Source organism: Rhinopithecus bieti, unplaced genomic scaffold, assembly GCF_001698545.2.
Source record: "Rhinopithecus bieti isolate Rb0 unplaced genomic scaffold, ASM169854v2 scaffold_76, whole genome shotgun sequence".
NCBI classification, from domain to species: Eukaryota; Metazoa; Chordata; class Mammalia; order Primates; family Cercopithecidae; genus Rhinopithecus; species Rhinopithecus bieti.
In genome coordinates, this window is record NW_016803343.1 from 114163 (window position 1) to 125946 (window position 11784).

The 11784-nt window shown below is 38.9% G+C and overlaps 1 long non-coding RNA gene across 1 annotated transcript; it reads right to left on the bottom strand.

Moving 5' to 3' along the window:
• Positions 1–336: 336 nt before the first annotated feature.
• LOC108532687 (uncharacterized) lies at positions 337–10128 on the bottom strand. The gene is made up of 3 exons (XR_001886516.1): positions 9952–10128; positions 6853–6992; positions 337–1732 (listed from the first exon to the last, which is right to left on the bottom strand). It is a non-coding gene; the product is annotated as an uncharacterized LOC108532687 (long non-coding RNA).
• Positions 10129–11784: the final 1656 nt, after the last annotated feature.

The following is an 11784-nucleotide window of genomic DNA, read 5'->3' on the forward strand; positions in this document are numbered from 1 at the left end:
TTCAAGCGATTCTCATGCCTCAACTTCTGGAGTAGCTGGGACTACAGATGCATACCAACATGCCCGGCTAATTTTTGTATTTATTTTATTTTATTTTTTTTGAGACGGAGTCTCATCCTGTCACCCAGGCTGGAGTGCAATGGCGAGATCTCTGCTCACTGCAACCTCTGCCTCCTGGGTTCAAGCTATTCTCCTGCGTCAGCCTCTTGAGTAGCCAGGATTACAGGTGCATGCCACCATGCCCGGCTAATTTTTGTACTTTTAGTAGAGACAGGGTTCCTTCATATTGGTCAGGCTGGTCTCGAACTCCTGGCCTCAGGTAATCTGCCCGCCTCAGCCTCCCAAAGTGCTAGGATTACAGGCATGAGCCACCACTCCTGGCCAAATGTCTTTATCTTTAAAACAAGCATTTCAGTCTACAATATTTGTAAAGGATTGGGATTTGTTCTAATTAGATTTGTTCTCATGGAGGACAGCATTGTTTTTATTGGCTTGTGAATGTGACCAGAGATACTTGCAATCTAACTCATACATGGGTTCTCTAGTTCACAATGTCCCACCATTGATGCCTTTTAGGCTTTCTTCTCCTCATAGCCTGCCACCTCTTTGGGCCTGGCCTGGAGGAAGCCTAAGTGAATCATCTCCTCATAGAATCAAAAGTAGACTATAAATGATGATGAATACTTCCAGGTTGCCTGGAGCCACTGCACCTGATGCCATTTGAAACTCCCGCAGGAAATACTGGGCATCCCATTCCAAGTGTCCTTGAAGCCCGTGGCAAATTCCTCTTGTTCACTCAAAAAGCATGCTTCCTGTTGTTTTTGGGTGGTCTTTCCAATACCTAGACCTGAGAATGTTTAACAGAGAAAATAAAGAGCATATTTTGAATTCTCAAGTAAAATACTCTCTGATTGGTAGAACTTGGTTTTGATAGCAGAGTGTGGAAATAGCATGGCTGTTTATTTACTATGAGCATTTTGTGACAAACAGGCCTGATTCAGGGTATGATAGCACCACCCCTCACTCTCTGAAGTGGCCAATTTCTCCCAGCTGTTCAGGCCGGTTTCTGACTAAGCAAGTTGTTTCTTTTAGATCCTGTCTTCGAGGCAGTTTCTGATGGTAGACAGAGGACACATTTTTCTCTGCTCGTCCATGTGTCTGTACAATCATTGGCTGCTCAGACACTCCAGGTTGGAGGTCTATATAAGTTACCCTCACCAGCCTTTCTGAACCAGACGCAAAGGACGCACTCCAACTGGCTTGTAAAAGCAGTACATCTAATCACACAATGCCTCTATAATGTGGTTTTTAAAATTAAGTGACCCACAGGATATTCATCTGGTGGTAACAACTCCCAAGGGATGTAGCACTGGCAAACACTTCAAGAGCTGCTAGTACTCATATTAAATGTGATGTTCATTTTGTCTAAACATATGGAAATAAAACTAAGCCATGGGAGAACTTCAGTTCTGTACATGCTATAGTGTTCATAAACCTGTCATAAATAAGTGTCTCTTAAAAAGAAACCAATTAATAAATGTGCATTGAATCGCAAAGCATAAATATTCCATAATACAGGGTCTCTCCTCCCTGCACCCTCCACCAGCATTCCTATCCCTGCCAGGGCCCCCCCCGCCACCTCCCTGTTCCTTAAGCTGTTATAACATTTTCCACTTTGTGGCCCGTCTCGGTTTTGTTGTTGTTGATTGAGTTATTTGGTTGGTTCAGAGGCCTGAAAAAATAAAGAAAAAAAAATCTGTAAGCTATAAAATGCAGCTTCTTTCTTCCTTTGTCTGTGTATTAGAGTCTGGCTTGGCACTAGAACCCCACCCCAAACCTCCCACTGAGAGTATGTCATATTTCTATATGCTCATGCATGTTCAGCTCTACCTCTTTTGAAATGATGCCCAAAGCCCAGCAATGTTTACATAAGTAAAAGGGAGTTTCACTTTTATGCTGTAATTTCTACATGGAGCAGAGAGTTTTCCTAGCCATACCTTATACTTTGTTCATAGGTGAACTTTTATTTTTCTGATATGATGGTTTTATCCAGCTTTGACAACAGATTTCTTTAGGAGATTACACACCTGGAATTAACTTTTTCTGCCAAGAATTACAGTGCACCTGGAAGTACTAAATCATTTTTATCTATGTTTTAGAAGCTTTGTGTAGTGAAATTGCATATCTCAAACTTGACTTGTCTCTTGAGGAGAAGCTTAAGGACTGGAGTCGGGTAGATATGAATATGCTGGTACTATGGAGTAAATACATCCAGGGTGTGTTTACTTTTCACCAGTCAAATACTCACTACCTGAACACCATCTCCCTGAGTACCTCACTTCTTAAATGACTCCGCTTCCTGCATAACATATGGAAATGTGAGTATGCACTTTCAGCAGATTGTTTGCTATGTTTACACCAGTTCTAACACTAATCCCCATTAATGTTTGATATAGTCCCCAACAGGTTTCAGAAGATGTCAGACACCATATCTACTGTGTGTGTGTTTGGCATGATACACACTTAAACAAGGAGAGTGATAAAGAAGGATTTTTAGAGATTTCTTTCCTAAAGATATTTGCTAACTAGATTAAATATTTTGAGAATGGGAAATACTTTCTATGAGTATGAATGACATCAAAATAGAACATCCTTTAATTTAAAAAATAGGCAGGGAGTTCATTATAAATAGTCATACCATTCCATTTGGAGACATATTACATTTTCTGTTATGAAACTGTGGATAAAGTCTTGTGAGGTACAACTGTAAGACTATCTTCAAAAGATTTAAGATTACGAGTCAGAAAAGTTATTAAAACTCATGCCTACACATTAGAAAGATAATATTGTGTGAGTATTAGAAATTACATGATTTCTTGGGGGTGGGGAGGGAAGTGTTATAGGAAATTTAGAGGAAAAAAGTCTTCAATCTTTAAGTTTTGCTGTTAGTGTTAGAGCTCCTGTTTTTGTCATGAAACCAGGATGTGCTCTCATTTTCCTGACGTGAAGTAGCATTGCTAGAACAACAAATGCTTTTCATCCCTAGGCATCCTGAAGTTTGCCAAACTGGTTCTGCTTATTCTTGTTGAACAAGGATAATTTCTTCTCTTGGTCGTCTCTGATATAGTGTCAGCATTTTAAAGGTCAAAAGTTACCATAGTGACAAATTACTTGAGTATAAACATTTATTCTGTTTAGACAAAAATGCTCTAAGATTAAGAAAAGGTTTAGAAAAATCATGGATAAACCAACACATTTATTTTGATGGATTTCTTTCTCAGGCTATATAAGAATGATATAATAAGTGATATTGTAAATAATGTTTAGTAAAAAAAAGAGTACAGAAAAACAAAATATAGATACATTAAAATATATCTGCTATCAAATTCAAATATAAATAGTTGAATTTCACAAATTACTATTTTCTGTTACTGTGGTTTAAATTTACATGAATGTGACTAAATTCTGCCCTGGTTATAGATAAACTCATTATGTTCTTTAAGTAGTTCGAATTTCCTGATAACCAGGAGTCAAACTGAAGAACAAGCAGAATTAGTAGCCAAGTCTAATAAACGACTGGGAAAAATTGTATCTGTCTCATCCTCCTCGTTCCCACACACTTTAGTTACATCATTACTTAGCCTGTAAATTTGGAGGCCAATTGGGCTCCAGAGCTTGGGTCAGGTGACCAAAACATCAAAATGTGTCTGAAACTCTACCCTAAAGATGGGGTTTCAGTAGGGCCTCTGGATAGCTGACTCCTCTGCGGCTGCTGTGCAATTTTCGTATTTTATTTCACCTTTGCTTTCAGGCTTAGCTTTTGGTCCCACAGATTGATGGCTGAAGCAAACTCATTGATTTGGGTTTTTCTGTGCAGGTGCATGGGCAAAATTATTTCCTGTACCGCATACTACAATCAGTTATGTAATAGCTTAAAAGAAAACAAAAACAGAAACTAGACCTTTCTTTATGAATTGGTTTTCATCAGAGATCATTCTAACCCCTTATTTTTATTTCATCTTTTTTTTTTTGGTTTTGAAAACTGTTTTGGATTTTGTGATATTTTAAAACATAATTTAATGTCTAAATTCACAAAACTTAAAAACCAAGGTTATTAGAGCCACTGGCTGCAACTCCCCATCGATGGAGCTGAAATGCTCTGCTCCTCTTAAAAGGAGCGGAATGTGTAACTCTATCCCCTTGCTAAGGTTTCACAGGGCAAGTATAGTGATGACAACAACTACTTGTTTTCTGCAGATGTAGAAAGGCAATTTTTTTTTTTTTACATGTGCAGGAAGCAACAAAAACCTGGTCTTTGGAGACAGGTGAGTGAATTGCCTTGCAAGAAATAAACCAAATAATCCTTAAAGTTGTAATAACATATACAGAACCAAAAGCTTGACATTTCTGTACACAAACCTATTTTCATGTTCAGATTTACATTTCTCTTGATTGCTACAAGAGGGGCTATGATCGTGTCTGGCTGGGAGTTTGTTTCAATGGAGTAAAATCCATCAGAAATGAAAAATATCCTTGATAAATTGTTATCAGGTATTTAACAAATCTTTTCAGGAAGCAGGGATGATGCACTAAAGAAGGAGAAAACTCAGGTGAAAATTAATCTTGTTAAAAACCAAGGCAAACAAACAAACAACAACAGCAACAACAAAAAGAGAAACCAAGGCAAACAAAACAAATTGTCCTTCTTCTTGGATCAAATAATTGCATGAACTCTATTCCGTGACTTACACAGCAAACATTAGTATGTACTAATTACCATGCTACAAGATAAGGATACAAAGAAGATAATGAGATATGATGATAATGATAATGATGATAACAGCTACCATTTATGTAGTACTCACGGCATACCACACTGTACTGAGCACTCTACATTTATCCTAATCCTCACATTAATTCAAGAAGATAATTATTCCATTTTGCAGAAGGAGAAACTGAGGATCAAAGAAGATAAATGATTTGCTCATGATCATGCTTCGGTTATGTGGTGAGCCATAGAGATAGAATTTCAGTCTACATTGGATTTAATCTAGGAACTCTGTCCGTAACTGTTCTCCCACATTTTCTAGAGATCGAATAGAGATACAAGTCTTTCTTTGTCCTTAGGTGGTTTTAATCCCGTGGTGGAGTACACTAGATGAAGAAATAATTGACATTACACTTGTTAAAATATCAACAGGACTAAGTGATTTAGGAAAGTCAAAGTTTCAGGGAAGAAGTGGTTTGGACCAGAACTTTTCTTAGGAACCCTGTGTCTATGGCATCGGAGCAGGGAAGAGCGTAGGTGGTAGATTAATGTTTGGTTATCTTTTCCCCTGCAGGTAATCCTTTGGAAAGAACTGATTTCTAGTTTTATTCTGCAAAACTATCACTGAAAGTGCTGTGTAAGACAGAGCAAACTCCTGTCCCTACAGGTGCCTGCCAAATAAAGTAACTAGGTGCTCACATATTTTCCAGTACAAGTACTTCATTTTTAATTCATGGTCCAGGTCCTCGGTACATGCTGTTACTAATATTAGGTTTCAGCAGAGAATAATGAACAGGAACACAGGCCTGAATGTCTTAACATTTTTTAAATGACGTTTGCAGTGTGAAATTCTATTTCTGGCTTAATTGGAGTCTTTACATAAACAAGAGGAGGGCTCTGCAGTGTTGGGGAGGCATAATAGTCCCACAGCTTAGCAACAGAAAAGATAAGAGTCAGCATGATTCAGAACTGGTAGAAGGTTAATGCAGGCAGGGCTTTTCCCCCTTTAGGTCTCAGCATAGTATTCTTATGTTAGACAAGAAAAGGAGAGGTCTTCTGAGTTAGGATTCTAACTGGAAAGCCTAGATCAGCTCCTTGGGGTGAAGCTTTATTCCATTAGAAAAGGAGGGAGGAGGAGAACTTGCTCTGTTTGGGGAATAGTACTGTTCAAATGGCCCCCAAAGCAGCGCTGACTTATCCATTAGGTGCAGCAGGCAGTGTTTACGGGGCCTACGGTACTTTCAATGTTTTAATTACATGTAAAACAAAGAAGAAAAATGAACCTAATGATAATGAATATATGATGATGAATTCAGCCTTGTTTATATTCATCTTTATACCAGTAGAGTTGTAAAATATAACTTTTAATTATTTTTTGGAAGAAGGGATGATGGCAAAATGCCTGGACCCCATGAAAGTCATCATGTGGTCCTGCCCCAAAGAGGTCATTGAAGCAAGTTAAATGACTTTACTAGACAACCTGTTTTTTTTTTTCCTTACTAGTGTTTTCTCACTGTAGATTCTACTGACAGCGAGTCTCTGAGAAAAAACACAAAAAACTATGTTGGTTAACAAAAGCATCAAACGCACATTCCCTCTAGGTTTCTAACAGTGCCCTGACTGGCATAGAGTTGGCATTTAACAATTGGTTGTATATACTGGACACTGATTTAAAGAAAAAGCACGCTGATATACTTATTCATTCAGTACAACTATTTATTGAGCATCAGCTGTGTGCCGGGCACTGTACTAGGTGCTACGGATATAACAGGAAATAAGACATTCTTCTTTAATTTAAAGAGCTTCAGAGAAAGGCAGTAAGAAGAAACATAAAAACGACATTTTCAGGAGGTAGTGGGTTGATAAAATGAGGTGGGGAAATCCTTGCTTTCTGATTTTCAGTTTAAAAAGTGTATCAACCTCCCAATTAAAAGAGGTTTCCTTCTATGACGTTAAGACACAAGCTAAAATGGTCATAAATACATGAAACAGATATATTGCATAGTATATGGTAGCTAAGCTTCTTACTTAAAAATAAAGGATGTTGAATGATTTTCAGTGAAATGAGAACTGCTAAAGCTCACCTGACTGGGGCGATTTTGGCCATCCAAGCACTCAGAATTGTTGAGTGTTTATTCTGCGGGAGGGCTAAAGCTACTGCTGGGCAGCTTTTTCCTCACTGTTGCTGGGCCTGCTGGGAGTCATGATAAATTTTGAGATTCATCTGAAAAAAGAACAAGTTTCACGGGAGCTCTCCAAGTCACTTGGTTTGAAGTAAACACCAAACTCAAATCATTTAGTTTCTCATGATGAGACTTTCAGGCAACATGTAGATCTTGCCTGGTCCATTTATATAATAGACATGTGTCTACCATGTGTCCTACACGTATCGGGCTTTGTGCTAATGTTTGGTTTCGAGAGAGGAACAAAACAGACAATGGCTCTGCCCTCATGGAGTTTAGTTTCCCATTTTCTTTTTGGAGAGGGAGAGGTAATACAAATTTCAAACAACAGACGGGGTAACTGCAGGGTTCTAAAAGTACCATTCTAGCGGCTATCTTTTATTTTGGCTTTTTGGTAACAGCAACCCAGTTCTCCTTGGCATGTGGTCTTATATTGGTCAAGAGATTCTGCCTTTCTCTAGTCAGGAAGTGGGCTTGTGACCCAAGCTGAATCAGAATCTCTTTCCTGGAGTTTTGAGGGGCTTGGTGTTGATTCCATGAGCATGTGGCCAGATTCTGGAAAGAAGATCCCCATTGATATCGCAGAATAGTCGTGAACACCCATAATGGACTGGACCAGTGAGTTAAGAGTATCTTTTGCTTTACTTTGCCATTCATTGGGCTGGGTTATTAAACTAGATTGACCCTAAATTCCTTTCACCTAGTGCTTCCTTTTTGGAAATCAATAGGGATCATTAAGAAGAAGAATGTAAGCATAGACATACTGACTGGATCAGCATGGTATAATGGAAAGAGCTTGGGGTTGTGCTGATTTTGGTATGCTTGCTGGGCAGTTTCCCCCAGTCTAAAATTGGAAGTGTAACAGCAGCCCCACAAGGTTTTTGGGAAGTTTAAATCTAGACGGCCCTATTTAATGCCCATGCCCATGGGCATTACCCACTTTGCTCTTGCCTACTTTCACTTCTCCTGCCCAAACCCCACCGCATGCTGTCTTCATAAATAGTATGTTGCCAAGTTGGCTGGAAATTTTAAAATAATGGCAAAAATGTGCAATAACAACTCTGGAGAAAGAGATGAGATGGGGTTGGAAAGCTGATAAGTGAATCTTCAGCCACTTCCTCCTCCCTTCAGATAGTGTGGGCTTGGAGTGAAGTGTGGACCGGAAATTTGACAATTGGCTAGATCTGTGGCTCGTGAACTCTGCCTGGCATGAACACTTCTATTTCAGCACATCTGTGATTGCCATATCACCAGCATTTGCAGAAATGGAGGATTAATTTTATTGTGCATTAGCTCAGCAGATCTGGTGACATAATATTGCACTACGAAGAAGGATTACTCACCAGTTTCTGGATGCTACATTTTTAGAAACTAACTCCACTTAACGATAAGTGTTGGATCTAACAACTTCCCCCTTTTCCCTACTCCCACTCTCCAATCACCCAACCAACAAATATTCCTTAATGTAAAAACCAGCTCTCATGGGACCAGATGGATACAATTTTTCTTCAGGATAAAATTCTGGATATTTCCCCAAAGTGAAGGTTTTATAATACTTCTTCATTTATTAAAAACAGATGTGCCATGTTTATAATATTGCTCCAAGCCCCCCCTTTTTTGGTTTATGGAAAGCAATTTGTGTAAGGTAAAATAATATAGCATTTGTGAGTCATTTCTGAAGAAAAAATGCAAAAACTGTACAGTAGTCTGCAAGCCAGACAGGGGATACGGTCATAAGGGAAATAGGGCTACATCCCAGGGCAAACAAAGAGGAGACCTTGTTTCTACTTCTGTCGTACATCTACTCAGGGTTTCGACATACCCTCTTTTCACCTATGACCTCCATCTTCAGAAAAAGAGACTCAGAGACAGGCTGTTATTAAGGTCTAGCGGCTGGCAGAACTCAGTTGCACACTGCATCCTATAATCTTCCTACTTGCCACTAAGCCAGTACCATTTCCCTTACCTGTTGTCTTTTTAAAAGAACCTTTCCCCCATCCTCATCTAGGCTACCTCACAGAGCCTTCTTTTCTCCAGGTAGCACACCTTAAAACTATTCCTTCCTTTCTCTATAGCCTCTTTGTCCATTCTGTCATTTCTACTTGCTGATGTTTAACCAGCTGCTGGGCTACCGTGTCACTTAAGTAGCTGTATTTGATGTCTATGGAGTTCGGAGTATACAGTGAGTAGGGCCCTGTGGACAAATGCAGAAATGAAATGTGTGTATGCATGTTCTTTACTGAGTGTTTACTGCGTGCCAGGCACTGCTCTAGTTAGTTTTTAGAGTTCTTATATTTAATTTTCACAATTTTCTGTGAGGTATGAGTTTGGGCAGACCTGCATTAAAGCCCTGCTCTACCATTTACTTGTAAAAATATGTAAGCTTTAAGTAGGGAGTATCCATATTTTTAGGGCTAATTCCTTTAATTTTTTTTTTTGGGTTCAAAAAAAAAAAAAAAAAAAAAACAAAACAGCTTTATCTCTTATATAGCCAGGGAAGATTTTAAAAAAATTATTAAAATATTCTGTCAATATTCTTTGTATTTGAAGCTCTGATGGCAAAACTGGATATAAGCCATATTCATTTTTTTAACAGCATGAAGTACAAAGAAAGTGATAAAAAGTACACAAACTGCTTTAATTAATTTATGCAAGCAGCAGACAATAAAATATAATGGTCTACTTATTCTTCTGTGATTGACAGCCAATCCTTAGAGCAATCTGCACTCTGATCAGATAGCAGGTTTTCTCCCATAACCTTGAGGTCCAAGTCTCTCTGCCCTTTATTGTGAAATTATCTGCCCTTTGACCCTTTGAAAAGATGGAGTCCCACATCTTCTAAAAGCCTTCCCTGAGTCCTGCACTGATGTGTACAGTAAATGACTGATTGTCTCCATTATATGACCACGGCAGGCACAGAGAAATACCTAACTCATTTTAGCAGAACTTATCCTAATTGGAACTATAATCAAAGATAACTGGAATACTCCAGAAACTTACCTGGATTTGGTATCTTTTGAAGTTTTGGTAAAATAAGTGGTACCTTCTTTGTGCTTGTATTTTCTTTCCTTCCAATAGGGGAGTGAGGAAGAAAAAAATTGAAAGGAAAGCTAAAGCATCTCTTCTTGCACAACCTTCCCTTCTCTCTTTCTGTGTAGCAGAAGGTGACACTGGGCTGCTGGGCTGGTTCAGAGGGTTATGCACATAAAGTCCTTATCACCTGTGCTATTTAAAGTGGAATGGAAAAGTGCAGCTGAAAACATCCTGGGGGAAGCATTCTCTCCTAGGGCAGCCAGGGTACTTTTCATCTTCACCTGAACGCAGCCCTCACCCAATTTAATGCATCATTTAGTTCAGCATTAGTGAAAAAATCCTCCCCAGACCTGCTCACAATGACCCTAGGGCTCCATAGAAACAGACTGAGAAGGAGGGTTACCAGTTTTCACTTCCTTGGTTAGATGTAGTAAAGGTAAACTGCAAACGTGGACATGGAGCCAAATGAGGAGGTTGAGGAGTGCAAGCTTTAAATGACAGAATAGTGCTTTCTTTAAAGCTTCTGGGTCCTACCACCCAGCAGACAGGAGGAGAGCCTTGGATATAGTGACAGGTATGTAGCAAGGAAAGAAGGAAGGGAGGAAGAAGGAAGGAAAGAAAAATTGCTGAGAACCCACTATGCTAAGTCTTTTGGCATTCTATCAGCTTCACAATACCATTTATGTTTTTATTATTCAATTGTAATTTTACAGACTAGCAAACAAATACTCCAAAGAGTTGGGTAATTTCTCCAAAAATGCAGACTAGCAAGGACAGGAACAGGAATTGAACCTAGATTATCTGTCTCAGTCTTTCCCTTTGCCCCTTTCAGGTGGCTTTGTTGTTCAGTGTTGACTCCAGGATTTCTACTTTAAACTAGGCCATAGTTCAATCTGTGGGAGACTTCAGCATCCCCCCAACTGGGAGCTTAAGGCCAGACCAGTAACAAGAGCTTATCTTCAGGGATGTTCAGGGGAGATGCCCCTCATACCCACTGGGAGGAAAAGGACAGGTACAGTATGGCTGTCTGTGGGTGGGGCTGCAGCACTAACATGTCCTTATTATGGGGATACCTGCCAGCCATAATATTGGGCCTACAGTTCAAAGTGAGTCAAAAGCCCATTGCTAATTTCTTTATACTTTGTAAATCTGAAAAAAAAAATCATTAAATGGCAAGACTCTTGTTGCTTTCTCCGAAGCTGTACATTGTGTCCCTGTCTTCAACAAACGTGTGCTTTGGGATTATTATAATTTTGAAATGTAGTTTGATGATTCTTTAGGTTGGTCAGCAAGATAAAGCAAGATAAGCTTTATCTTGCTTAGAGTAACTTGCTATGGAACTTCGTGCAGTCATTTGATGGGTTTACCGTGATTTGAAAGCAGAGTTGTGTCCCTTTCAACTGATCATCCTCCTTAATATCTGTGTAATTCACTACAAGAAGATGCAGTTTAATGCTCTCTGCCAATATTGTGTATAATATATGTGTGCGAGGATATCTCTTGCCTCTTGTTATACCGTTTTGAACCCAATGTTTGGAAGTTCTGATTTGTCATTTAAGCAAAATATAGATAGACTAGCCTGTCTTCTAAGAAGAGAGGATAGTTTCAAAGTGTGTAAAAGACACTTGCAGATAAATTAGAAGTAATTGGGTTTGCTATGCTGATATTTTAGTATGGTAAATAAAACTCTTTCTTAGGAAAACTTCTATGATAATTGTTGACATGATAATTTTTAAAAATAATTTAAACTAGTGGTACAAGAATTTTGAGTTACCTGACTCTGGTCAAATGCCAACTTCA